At 43.3% G+C, this 12,354-nt stretch overlaps 1 pseudogene; it reads right to left on the reverse strand.

The window, feature by feature from the left end:
* Positions 1-9,870: 9,870 nt before the first annotated feature.
* Positions 9,871-12,042, reverse strand: LOC124985882 (nucleolar GTP-binding protein 2-like; annotated as a pseudogene).
* Between the last annotated feature and the right edge of the window lie 312 nt (positions 12,043-12,354).

Raw genomic sequence — 12,354 nt, forward strand, 5'->3', positions numbered from 1 at the left:
TAACTGCCCTAGGGACAGGGGTTAACTGCCCTAGAGACAGGGTCTCAGCTGACCTGAGCACCTAACTGCCCCAGAGAGAGACAGGGGCTCAGCTTTCCCTGGTCAGCTATCCTGAGCACCTAACTGCCTCAGAGAGACAGGACCTCAGCTTACCTCACTACTTAGAGCAAGACTCTTGAATTTGACAAATACACAAACAAAACAAAATGCACACACTTTTGCACTTCACTACCTGGCCAGCTATCTTGAGCATCTAACTGCCTTAGAAACAGGGGCTGCAGCTTACCTTGATACTCACCGTTTGAATTCTCAGGAGGGGAGACGAATTCAGAATTCCCCGTATGGGCCACCATTTGACGCCATCCAGCAGAGTCAATTTGGCGTGGGGGACAAAAGAGTAACGAGGCTCTTGAATTCAGAATGGTTTATTGATGAATCAGGAAACCCGGGAACTGGAACCTCGAACCTCCAACCTCGAACCTCCAACCTCAAACCCCGGCGCTCGAGGAGAGCCGGCTTATATCCCCTCCAGGAGGTGAAGGATAGGACTGATGCCAATTATGCAAAGATTAGGCAAGGAGCCAGCTGCCCAATCATGGTAAAGGTCAAAACGAGCAGGCACGATCAGGAGCACTCGGGAACACCTGTGCACGCGTTGTGTGCATGGACTTAATTGGACACAGCCAATGACAAATCACCTGGGTGTGCTTATGTTAATCAACCTCCTCACCACCGATGTGGTCAAAGCAACCTCTGGCTAGCTGCCAGGCGCCATCCTGGCGCCGTGCGCACAGTATAGCCCCCAACAGCTATTTATAACTCCCAAAGGGATTGGCAAGGCCTAGGCAAATGAGGTGAGGTTGCCTAGCACACTGGTTGCAACTGAGGCCCACTACTTGTCTCTGTCTCCTCTCTTTAGACTGGTGGTAGGGAGTTGGGGGAGGTGGAGTTGGTAGAGAGGCCACAATTAGTTTTGGTGAAGGCAGGAAGCCCTACCTACCCTGTGGGATGGCAATAATGTGGATAAGCTTTGGCTTTAAGCTTTCATTGTACTTGGGATGATCTGCTCCTAGATGCTCAGATTTAAGGTTGGAGATAGTCAAACATTTCCTAATTTGGTGCTGGGCCCGACTCTCAGATAATTGATGTTAGCCAATTTTCAGTAGCAGAGTGGGATGATGCTTCTTGTGGACAAGATCCATATTGTCCTCCCCCATTGCATATCTCTGCACCTCTCACTGGGCTTCAAACACAGTCAACATGTCAAGGCAATACTTGAATAAATACCTGAATATTTTAGATGTTGAACTTGAATCTATTTGTCACTTACTTTTCCAATTTCAATGACCTTTGTGGTCAGAAAGACCTAGGTTTGGATGCAGGTTTTACTAATAGCTAATAGCTCATAGCTAATAGCTATGAGATTTTGGTCAGGTTGCCAACCTCCTCTGAGCCTCCTTCCTCACCTACAACTTGTGGTTAACACAGCTAAGTCTTAGCATGATTGTGAGGATGCACTGAAGTAGAAAGCATGCTGTACCCAGGGTGCTAGCAAATGGATGCTGCATGTTAGTGGAATCACTTTCCTCTCCCAGACCACTGACCCTGCCTCTCCAGGTCAGTGTGCCTCTCCATGCATCTCTTCAAATGGTTGTTGTTACTACAAGACTTACTGTCTTTACTTACTAGTGAAAAAACTGAACAGCTGAAAGTAGTTGCTCCACAGTCATAGGACTGGAGTTCAGTGTGTGCAGGATTCAGACCCACTTCTTTCTAACCCATATGCTCACACGCTCTTCTTGCTTTTTTCTGTTCTCTATGTCACTTTAGCAAGTTTCTAGAATTTTCTGTATTCTAGAATTTTGAAAACTGGATCAATTTTTTTCCAGTTTTATGTCCTCACAGAATCACACATAATGAACACAGAGGCATTAACACACACCAAATTTGCTGTGGTTGTGCTTTGCTGACCCCATATCCCATTCTTAACCAGCACTAGAAATGGGTTTCCTTTGTGCCATTTGTTGGCACTTTCACATATACCCAGGATTGTCTCATTTCCTGGCCAGTTGATTTTAACTCACCAGCATCTTGTGCCACTGTGTCTGAAAGTCAGGCCACTGGGTGGTTCAGTGTGTCCTTTGCAGGTGTGGCAGCTGCCGCCGTGAAGAATGTACATCATTGTAAAATTATGGTACGTTCCTGTGGGTGAAAAATTAGAGTGATCCCTTGACATCGAGAAGTGAATAAAGTGACCAACGGGTATTTGCAAGTGATTCACAGTGAATAACTGCAGACTTAAGATGGAAAATAAAATAAGTTAAACCTTAAAGACTTGAGATAAGGATTCCTGTTCTGGAGCTAATGTGGTACAAGATCTGTATCTTACCAGATAGGAGAAGAAGGAGAAAGGCTTTCTGATAAAAGCACCCTGTCCATAGTGATGATTTCTCCAAGGGCCTATTTTTAGTGTTAGAAAATCAGAGAGGAAAATTATGTTTCAAGGGTGCAGAATTAATCTTTTTCTGAACTACAACAATAACAACAAAATGCAATTAAAATGACAGATCTAGACCTGGGAATAAATCTGTTGGAAGGGATGGTGGTTCCTATTTGAGTTCCAGGTAATGGAGGACGTACAGATAAATAAAAACTATTACTTATGGAAGAGCTGTGCAAGTTGATTTGATCTCGGGTCAGAGTCACTGGCCACCCGGAGGTAGCTGAGCTCTGTTCCACCAGAAGGGCAATCAGTTGGGTGAGCAAAAAATAGAAGCGAAGATATTCCTATTCACCCCCATTTTGTCAAAATTTTATAAATTCTCAATTTTAACTGTAATATTCATCATACTATATTTTCAAGACCACTACTGGTCAGAGACATCCCACAGCAGTTCAGTGGCTCTGATCAGCTGTTCCTCTGGCTCTCTCTCTTATTTTGGTAAGTCCCTATCATCAATGTGCTTGGGTGAAAGGGACAGAACATAGAGGGGAACTGTCCCTTTCCCTAAAATGCTAATGTCAAGATATACTTTACTTGAGAAACAGACAAAAAATGAATGTGTCATTTTTGGAAATCAGCTTCTCAACTGTAAATGCAAAGCATGATTCTGCTTGTTGAAGAATAAAAACGTAAGCACCAACGTTGAAAACTGAAATAAGGAAAGTCGTGAGTACTTCCTCTTGGCCCTCCCCATCACTCTCCCTTCTAGGTTGTCTGGGACTCCCCAACCAGGTTTTATTCACTCTTAGGCATGTATTTTTTATTGTGGTATAACAAATTAGTCCAAGATTTCACCTTCAAACAAGTATTTATTTTATCAGAGCTTTTGTGGGTCAGAATCTGAGAAGTGGCTTAGCTATGTTTTTGTAAACCAGGGCTTGTCCTGGGGTTGCAGAGAAGCTGTTGCCTGGGGTTGTAGACACCTCAGGCTCTACTGAGGGAGTATCTCTTCCAAGTTAGTGCACACAGTTGCTGACTTCTGGAAGATCAGGGGTCAGTAGTGGCTGTAGCCAGGTTGTCGTGTTAAGTGGAAGTTCATGGTGCTGAGCCCGTGCATAACCTCCAACCCTGCTGCTATGGCCACTTTGTTAATGAACCTCTTGTGTGTTGACAAAGATGGATGAGGAAGGCAGATGACTAACATCCCCGCACTGGCTTTCCAGCCCACCTGATTTTTAAAATCCTTCCCAAGACCACTCTTTAATGAGCATTCCCATGGGTCACAAATATCTCTACACTCTGTCCATTTGAAAATATCTCTCCACAGATCTCTTTCTTAGATGTTGTAGTCACTGATTTTCCATGTGTATTTCTTCCAGGTCCCTGACTAACCCATCCAGCTATTGACCACAGCTCATGTGGGCATCTCTCTTTCCTGAAAAAATGAGCAATCTGATGCATGACTTGAAGTTCTACCCACTGCAAGGGTCTCCTTTCGCCTTTGGGGTCTTTTGGAGTGGGACTACTGTACTGCATCTCTCCATTTTGTGTGGTGCCTGAATATTGGGCAGAACTTCTCTGTTATCCAAGACTGATTTTGTTCCTCAGTGAAATGGTCATAGGGAAACTCTCCAAGAGGCCATAGGTGTTCAGTGGAGAGTGGGTTGGGGAGAGATAATGTAGTAGGGCTGTGGGCATTTGGACCATTTCCTTATGTACCTTACTTGTATTTTGAGGACCTGATTAAGCCTGATCTCGTGTACATCATTTCCATTTGATGATGGATTGCTGCCATGCAGGTGCAAATCTATCGCTTGGTAGGTTAGACAATGCACAGTTTATGATGCACAGGGCAGTTCTCGTGGTAACTTGGTATCCCATGGACAAGCAGTTAGTCTCTACTAAGCCTCAGTAGCAAATCAAAAGATTTTTCTCAACATGAGTAGTTATATTCAGAGGATGTCATAACTTTGCTCCAGAATCCTAAGGATCTTCTCTGCTATTCACCCATGAGGGCCTGACAAAGGTGCCAAACTGCGTCATTATCCACTACTGCCACTTCAAGTACCTCTGGACTTTCTGAGCACTACTCAGGAAAGTGGCTTTGCTGTGTGTCATGGCATCCAAGCTGCTTTGCTGTGGATGCACAATCAGTGCCTGCCTGAGGGTGCTCAGCCTGCCCTTCCTGATGGCTTTCCTATGCACTTTGTATGTGCCTCGTCAGCTCTCATAACTCTAATTTCTTGCAATTAATTTCTTCTTACCTATCTCCTATGGTTCTGCTTCTCTGATGGAACCCCGACTGTTACTTCCCCCATCTCTGTTGAGCTTTTAGTTTCACCTCTTCCCTTCATATTCCATTGTCTCCTTGCCTTGAAACTCTCACACTATTAAGATACAGCCATGGTATATTAGATGAGATCATCTTTAGTGTCATAAAACAAACATGTCTTTTCCAAAGAGAGTTTTATTATTCTCATATAACAATTAGTCTAAGGAGGGAAGTGCAGGCTGGGTCCTCAAAGGAAACTTCAGGGTCAGGGCTCCTTCTAGCCTTCTACTGCCACCTCTGTGGCATGGTTTTCCTACTCTTGAATGTAAGAAAAGAGCAAAGTTCTGCTAACGTTTTGCCCATATACAGCTTTGGACCTTGTTATGGTTTAGATATGTGTCTCCCAGAAGCTCATGTGTAAGACAGTGCAAGAAGGTTTAGAGGGGAAAGGATTGGTTTATGAGATCCTTAACCTCATCAGTGAGTTAATTCCCTGAGAGGGTTTAGCTGAGTGGTAACTATAGCCTGGTAGGATGTGGTTGCAGGAGGTGGGTCCCTGGGATTGTGGCTTTAGGAGATATATTTTGTATCTGGCAAGTGGCGTCTCTCTCTCTGCTTCCTGATTATAATGTGAGCCACTTCCCCCTACTGCATTCTTCCTCCATGATGTTCAGCCTCACTTCCAGCCCCAATGAATGGAGCCAGTTGTCGATGGACTGAGACCTCTGAGACTGTGAGCCCCTAAATAAACTTTTCCTACTTTAATTGTTCTTGGCAGGTCTTTTAGTCACACCAGCAAAAAAGCTGACTAAATAACCCTGCTTTCCAGCAAGAAGGAGGAAGAAGAATGGGAGGAGTGGAAGGTTTTTACTTACTAATTCTTATCTTATTTTAATGAGGAAAACAGGAGCTTCCCTATCTGACTCCTCTGATTGAGAGCTGACATCACATCTCACTCAGATCTGGCCATTCCAAGTTGTAGTAGAGGTTGGAGAGATGAATAGTTTTAGTTGGGCCATTTTCTCCCAAAACAAAATTGGGTTTGCCTATGGAAGGAAGAAAGAAAGAATAGGTACTGGAAATTTCTACTGCTCATGATTTTTTCTTTTCTGAAGCTTTTATATATTGGAGTTGTTGACCAGGAATCAGAAGTAGATTGAGGATCTGGGACAAGGCAGAAGAAGAGGGCAGTCAAGAAGAGGAACTGGATGCTGGAGGGATGGCTTCCCTTTGGGCCCAGTAAACTGGTGAATTTGCCTGGTATGTAAACTCTCATTGTCGTCTAAGAGAGGAGGCCTGGGAAATAAGGATTCCTTAATCTTCATGTCCCTTGTCCTGCATTTCCTCTCTGTGGAACCGCTTCATTCCCATTATTGCTAGCTGAGTCTGATGAGGATTTGCTTTGGCCCAGGATACCAGTTTGGTAATCCTGTGTCTTTTCTGTCAACAACCAAAGTAGCTCTTTTGGGTTTGGATTCCATTTACCCATTCTTTCAGAGATGCTAGCTCTATTTTTGTCTAAAATTTTTAAAATCCAAAAAACAAACAACAACAACAACAAAAGGCTCCTGGTGATGAGTTTAGCCTTGTTTAGGAAATGCATGGTTGATAAGATCAGTGAAAGAGTTGCTTTTAGTTGGTTGGGACTTGGAAGATACCATGTTACACCCTGCAGGAAGTTTCCCGCTTTGCCTAAACAAAGTTGTTTTGACTGTGTGGACTCCTTTTAAACTCATTCTAGTGGTAGTGTCCACTTAGCACCCATGTGGATGCTTTCTAGATTACTGGGAATAGGTTCTAAACTGGGAGGCCTGCCTTGCAAAAACTTTCTATCCTATGGTCATGGCCATGTATAATTAATGAGACATCAATTGTACTAAATATTAGTTAAATGGTAGATTTTCCTGCCAATAAATTATTCTCATGCCATCTCCTGACACTGAGCCAGAGTAAAACAGATTATTTTAGGGAGGAAGTTAATGTATTTGTTATGTGCTAGTCTAACATAGATTATAAATCACACATTGCTATATTGGCAGGATGAAGCTACAGAAGCAACTGTGCAATAAAAGTTCTGGAACCAAAATAGTGATATCAACATGGAACCACAGCTCACAAACTGTCTAAGAAAATATGTTAATTTCTCTTGTCCTAAGATAAATATCTTGTCCCAAGATTGGCGTTGCCAGTCTCAGCGGTGAACTATTCAAATGATCAGTGTTTCTCCTTCTTGGATTAGTAGGTTCAAATAATTTAAACTGTGCTTTGGATTTCCAGGTTGTCTCCATGGTAACCTATATGGAAGTCTTTGTGGTAGCTAAGTGGTTTAGAACATGTAACCCAGCCACCCTGACTTGTGGAAAACTTCCAATAGCTATTTACTTTTCATTCTTACAAGTCAAGGAGCATCTCATTAGCATTGAATTATCCTCAGCTCTGTACTGAGGATGACTGACACCCTTAGGGTTCAGGACTGGGGCTCTAGCTGTTGTACCTGACAGGTACTTACTTTTCCCCTCCAGCCCATGTTCTCTTGTCTGGTGTGGCCAGTGTCCCAGTTCCCTGATTCTGTTGAAAGCCAAACTTCTCAGAGGCAGAAGGGCTCCTGGTCACCAGTCGGGTTGGTTATTTTGTGAGTCTTCCATACCCTCTGGGATCCATGCTTGTTCATGACCTTGTTATTTTCTGTCTTCTCTTAGCCAGGAATAGACTTTTCTAGCTGATCTGTTGCTACACTTTAATCAAATAAAATTTTTGTCATGTTCATGACCCACTTCTGCATAATAAGAACATGAAGTAAAAGAGGAGGAAGGGTGATTTAGAGCACTCAACTCTTCATGTCCTGACACCCTCTCCTGGCAGCTTGTTATACAAAGTTGCCAAAACCCAAGGTAAGATGTCAGCCTACCTTAAAAACTGCATTTACTAAAAACTTTCTTTGTAACAGACACCCAAGGGAATTTAGGAGAGTGACAGGGAACAATAAGCTAACAGTATCTTTTTCCAGATCTACTTCATTATCTTTTTCTTGCAACTGTCAGAACATAGTGGGAACAATTGTTTCAAATATTGGAGGGAGTTAGTAGAAATCCATTTTTCAATTTATCTTGTATGGTGGTCTCATGGAGATGGCTTTCTTGATTTTCTTGAGAGACACAGCCACAGGAGTCCAAATATCCAGGGACCCCAGCTGAGCTGACCAGTGAAGGGTTGAGATAGGAAATTCCTTTGTAAATATAAGGCAGCACTTCAACATATTATTTACCCTTCTCTATTCTCTATTCTATATATTGCTCTCTTTCTTCCAATGAAAAAAAATCTTTTCTCTTTGAAAAGTGTGTAATTTCTCCTTAGATCTTTAATTCTCCTCAGGTCAGCTACAGTCTGGGTTTCCCTGGCTTAGCTGGCGGTGGCAGAGACAACTAGCTGTCCACCACAGATCTGTGCTCCCCTCTGCATAGTGGGAAACAGCCCAGCCACAGACCACTCTTCCTGGCTCCCCCTGCATCAAAACAGACCTATGTGACTCATCTTCAGCAACAGAGTGTGTGTAGAAGTGGTGTGCTTCACTTCTGGGCTGGAACTTTAAGAAATGGTTGCACATTCTCTGCTGTCTCTTCTTTGGATCAGTGACTGGATTCAAAACACTCTGAAGCCCCAGGGGATGGTGAAGTCATGAAAGGAAAGTTGCCCCAGTCATGAATCACTGCGTGAAGATAGTTGACAAACTCCATTGTACGTTTGGACAGTGCCATCAGTATGCAATAAAGTTCTGTCTTCCTCTGTTCCATCTTACATGATTTTCCTGGGTGATTGGCTAATTAGACAGGTAAGACTGCAGATGGAAGAGCAGGAATAGAGAGGTGATAAGTTCTGTTTTAGGAATCGTAATTTGAATTTTCTTTGAGATATTCAAATAAAGATGCCAAGTAGGAATTTAGATATTTGCCTACATATTTCAAGTGTTGGTTAGTGATGCAAGTTTCAGAGTCAACATTCTAACACTAATCTTTAAGTCCAAAATATTTGTTGAGATTATCTAGGGAGAGAAGATAGAAGATGGAGAACAAATATTAAGGTTTCTCCACATTGAAAGGAGAGTAGAAAGGAAATTTGAGGAAGAGTGGAAGGGGAAGTAGAAGGAAAATCAGGAGATCATGAGGTCAGAAGAGCCAAGGGAGAAGATTTGTCTGAGAAGGAAGGAGGCCACCATTTTGAAAACTGCTGAATGGCAGAGTAACTAGGAAAGTCCTTGGTGACCTTGTCAAGAGACATTCGATGGGATGATGGAGGGAAGCCAGACTAGAGTGACTGAGGAGAGAACCAGAGGTGAGGAAGTGGAGATTGCTTTGTCTAAAATACCCTTTCAAGAAATCACACAGGAAGAGGAACAGAAAAATAAGGAAGAGTGGGGCTGGATACGGAGATGTGCCGTAAGAGGAAGATTTTCTAAAGATGGAAAGAACTTGAGCCTGTTATATGCTGTTGAAAACAATCCAACGTGAGTGGGGAGAGAAATGATAAAGGAGGGGTAGTGTGTGCAGGAGGAGAGGGGGAGATGGTGGGGAGGGAGGGAAGGATAGGGAAAGAAAGAGGAATTAAAGAAGTGTCCATGAGAAACAGGAGAGGGGTGAAGTGAGAGGGAAGAGGGAATGTATCCTTCACGACAGCAGAAGAGGAAAGCGTCAAGGAGTGGACGCTTCACTAGTGCCTCCAGAAAGCACGTGGTCCTGTGCACACCTTGATTTCTGCCCACTGATACCACTTCTGGCTCCACCCCTGTGGATGAAATCAAGAATACCTTTGCATTGTTGCCTGTGGTTGCTGCAACAAATTACCCCAAACATGCTGACTTAAAACATGAATCTGCTCTGTCACAGTTGATTAGTACCAGTGCTAACAATCTAGTTATTTTCCTTTGCTGCTAAAAATTTTCTAGTTTCATAATACATATACGAATTATTTTTCTCTTGTTAGAAAGCGCAAATCTTTGAGGACAGGCGTCTGGTCTATGGGTTTTTTAAATATTTTTTTTTTACTATGTTGAATATGCGAGAGATATTCAAAAACTAGTTAATGAGTTTAAATGGATTAGTTATTTAAATATGCATCTTGTTTTTTGTATAACATAATTTAATAAACAATTTTTTACATGTTATTGCTTATGTCTGAATTTTTTGTGTCTGTGCTTCTGTCCCTCTGGGTCACTGGTCTTCATTTTGTTCCTGTTCCTGTTCTTCACGTTGTGTGTTTCATAGTAGCGCACACCAACTTTTCTGGATTGTTGCTGCCGTGCTGCTCCCCTTCATTCCTACGATGTGAGTGCCCTTGGAGTTGAATGTTCCTCTTCCCTCTGAACCTTTTGCTTCCTTCCCTTTTAAGAAGGTGCTGTATCGTTTTCTTTAAATGATTTTCTCCGTTCTTCAGGTTTTGCAAAAACCTTTTTACTTAACCCCTTGGATATTCTGACAGCCAAAAACTTTTTAACCTTGACTTTGTTTAAAAAGTTCTGGTAGCTTGCAATCTTCTCATCCAGGGCTTTCATCACTGCTTTGGTGTTACCTCCCCCTGGCTCTTCCAGGGACTCCTGGTAAGACTCAGCCTCGTCCTTCTCCCCTGGCCGCTCCTCTTCCTGCTCCTCCTCAGCAGACAAGCTCTCCAGTTCTTCTTCAATATCTGACACCTCAACAGGAACCAGCTCATCCCCAGAAAACTGGGGCACTACTCTGATTTTGCCAAAGTTCTGGCGAACCCGTTTGAGGATCTGCTGCATCTCTGAGCTAGCTTTGCAGGGACTGTCCTCTTCTCTTTTTTCTGAAGGACAGATTCTGACCCTTCACCTACAGTTTCTGTGGTTTCCTCTTCTGGGTTGTTCTGGGTTGTTTCTGTGGCAACTTCCAAAGATGAGGAGGGTGGAAGCTGGGGGGCAGCTGGTGGTTCTGCATTAGGCGGTTTGATGAAGAAAGGAATCCGGTCCCTCTGCCAGTCATTGAGAACCATCTTACCCACAGTCCGCAAGTCAGGCTCTCCACCCTTTAGTAACTTCCCAGGGTGAAAAGTTAGCTTCTCAAGAAAGTCCTCAGCATTCTCTCAGGAATCAATCTTGTATGCCTTGCTGATATAGTCTGTCTTTGCTCACTCCAGGACAGCACCAATGTGGTCTTCAGGAGTCTGAATGTTTTCAACTTGAACAACTCCTTTCAGCACAGTGTCTGTCTCCGAGTCCTCAGAGGGGAAAACCACACCCTGACAGTCAATCAGGAATATGGGATGCATCAAGGTAATGTACTGCCAGACCTTGGTTTCACCTGCAATGGGGGCCACATTGCAAACTTTCTTAGAGCACAGTGTGTTTATCACAGAGCTCTTGTCAACATTAGGGTAGCCAATGAACCCGATGCTGATCTGCTTCTTGTCAGTGTGCAACTTTCCAAACTGCTGCAGAAGCTTAATGAATGCTCCTTTGCCAAAGGGGTTGGTGAGACTTGCATGGAAGGCAAGTGTAGGATAGCCCTCAGAGAGGACAGCAACCCACCATTTTGTGATCCAAGATAGAACAAGGTCACATTTGTTGAGCACAAAAATGAGATGTTTCTAGGGCTTTTCCTTTCTCGAGTAAGCCTCAACCTGAGGGGAACGGGTACCCATTGGATCTCTAGCATCAAGAACCTGAACGACAACATCCGATGAATCTATTACCTTGTGGAGCTCACCCCATATTCTTTGGGACTGTCCCTTTTTGTAGATCTCTTCTTGGGCTTCATTTCTTACACCAGTGTCCTTGGTTACCAGATCACAATCCTTGCCCTGGTCACAAGCTCTCAGTGGACATTTCAGCATTTTCTGTAAGAGACTGCATATCGATTGCAAACAAGTTTGGCCACTTCCTCTGAGACTTAGGGCCAAAGGTAGTTTCAAAACTTTCAGTATCAAGAATGTGCACCTTTGGGTTATGAGGCTGGATTGGGTCATGGAGAAGAGACATTGTTAACTTGCTTTGCTTCATGACAACTTCCTTCATAATTGTATTCATTTCCTCTTGAAATTTTTGTAATGATGACTGCTTAATCACACGTGTGTTTCCAAACCATTTAATATTTGTCTCTACTTGTGCCACTGTGCCAGAAGCTACTGTTGACTGATACTGCAGAGGCTTAACCACTTTACCAAGATGGTTCCTGCGCTCCTTTTGCTTGTACATATTCAGGCGGCAGGTGGTGGCACAGTTCCTCATGTTTTGGCCTCCTGCTCCCTGTACTCAATCTGAGTTTGCATTGGCCTTGGAGGGGTTGATGGTGCCCCGTCCTTTGAACTTGGGTTTCACCATCTTGCCAACGGGACCAGAACGGTTCTGGCTGATGATGGGTAAATGAGCGTGGAGCTTCTCAGGCTGGCCGAGGGAACCTGGATTTTTTAAATAATTTTTTTTTACTATGTTGAATATTCGAGAGATATTCAAAAGCTAGTTAATGAGTTTAAATGAATTAGTCAATTAAATATGCATCTTGTTTTGTGCTAGAAATCTGTGGTCACTGGTCTGGATGTGAATTTGGCAGAAAGTGATGTCTCTCTCCCTATCTTGCTGATAGATAAGAAAAGGGATGCACAAGTTGCTTCTAACAGGAAGACTCTTGAGTGT

Source organism: Sciurus carolinensis, chromosome 5, assembly GCF_902686445.1.
Source record: "Sciurus carolinensis chromosome 5, mSciCar1.2, whole genome shotgun sequence".
Lineage (NCBI taxonomy): Eukaryota > Metazoa > Chordata > Mammalia > Rodentia > Sciuridae > Sciurus > Sciurus carolinensis.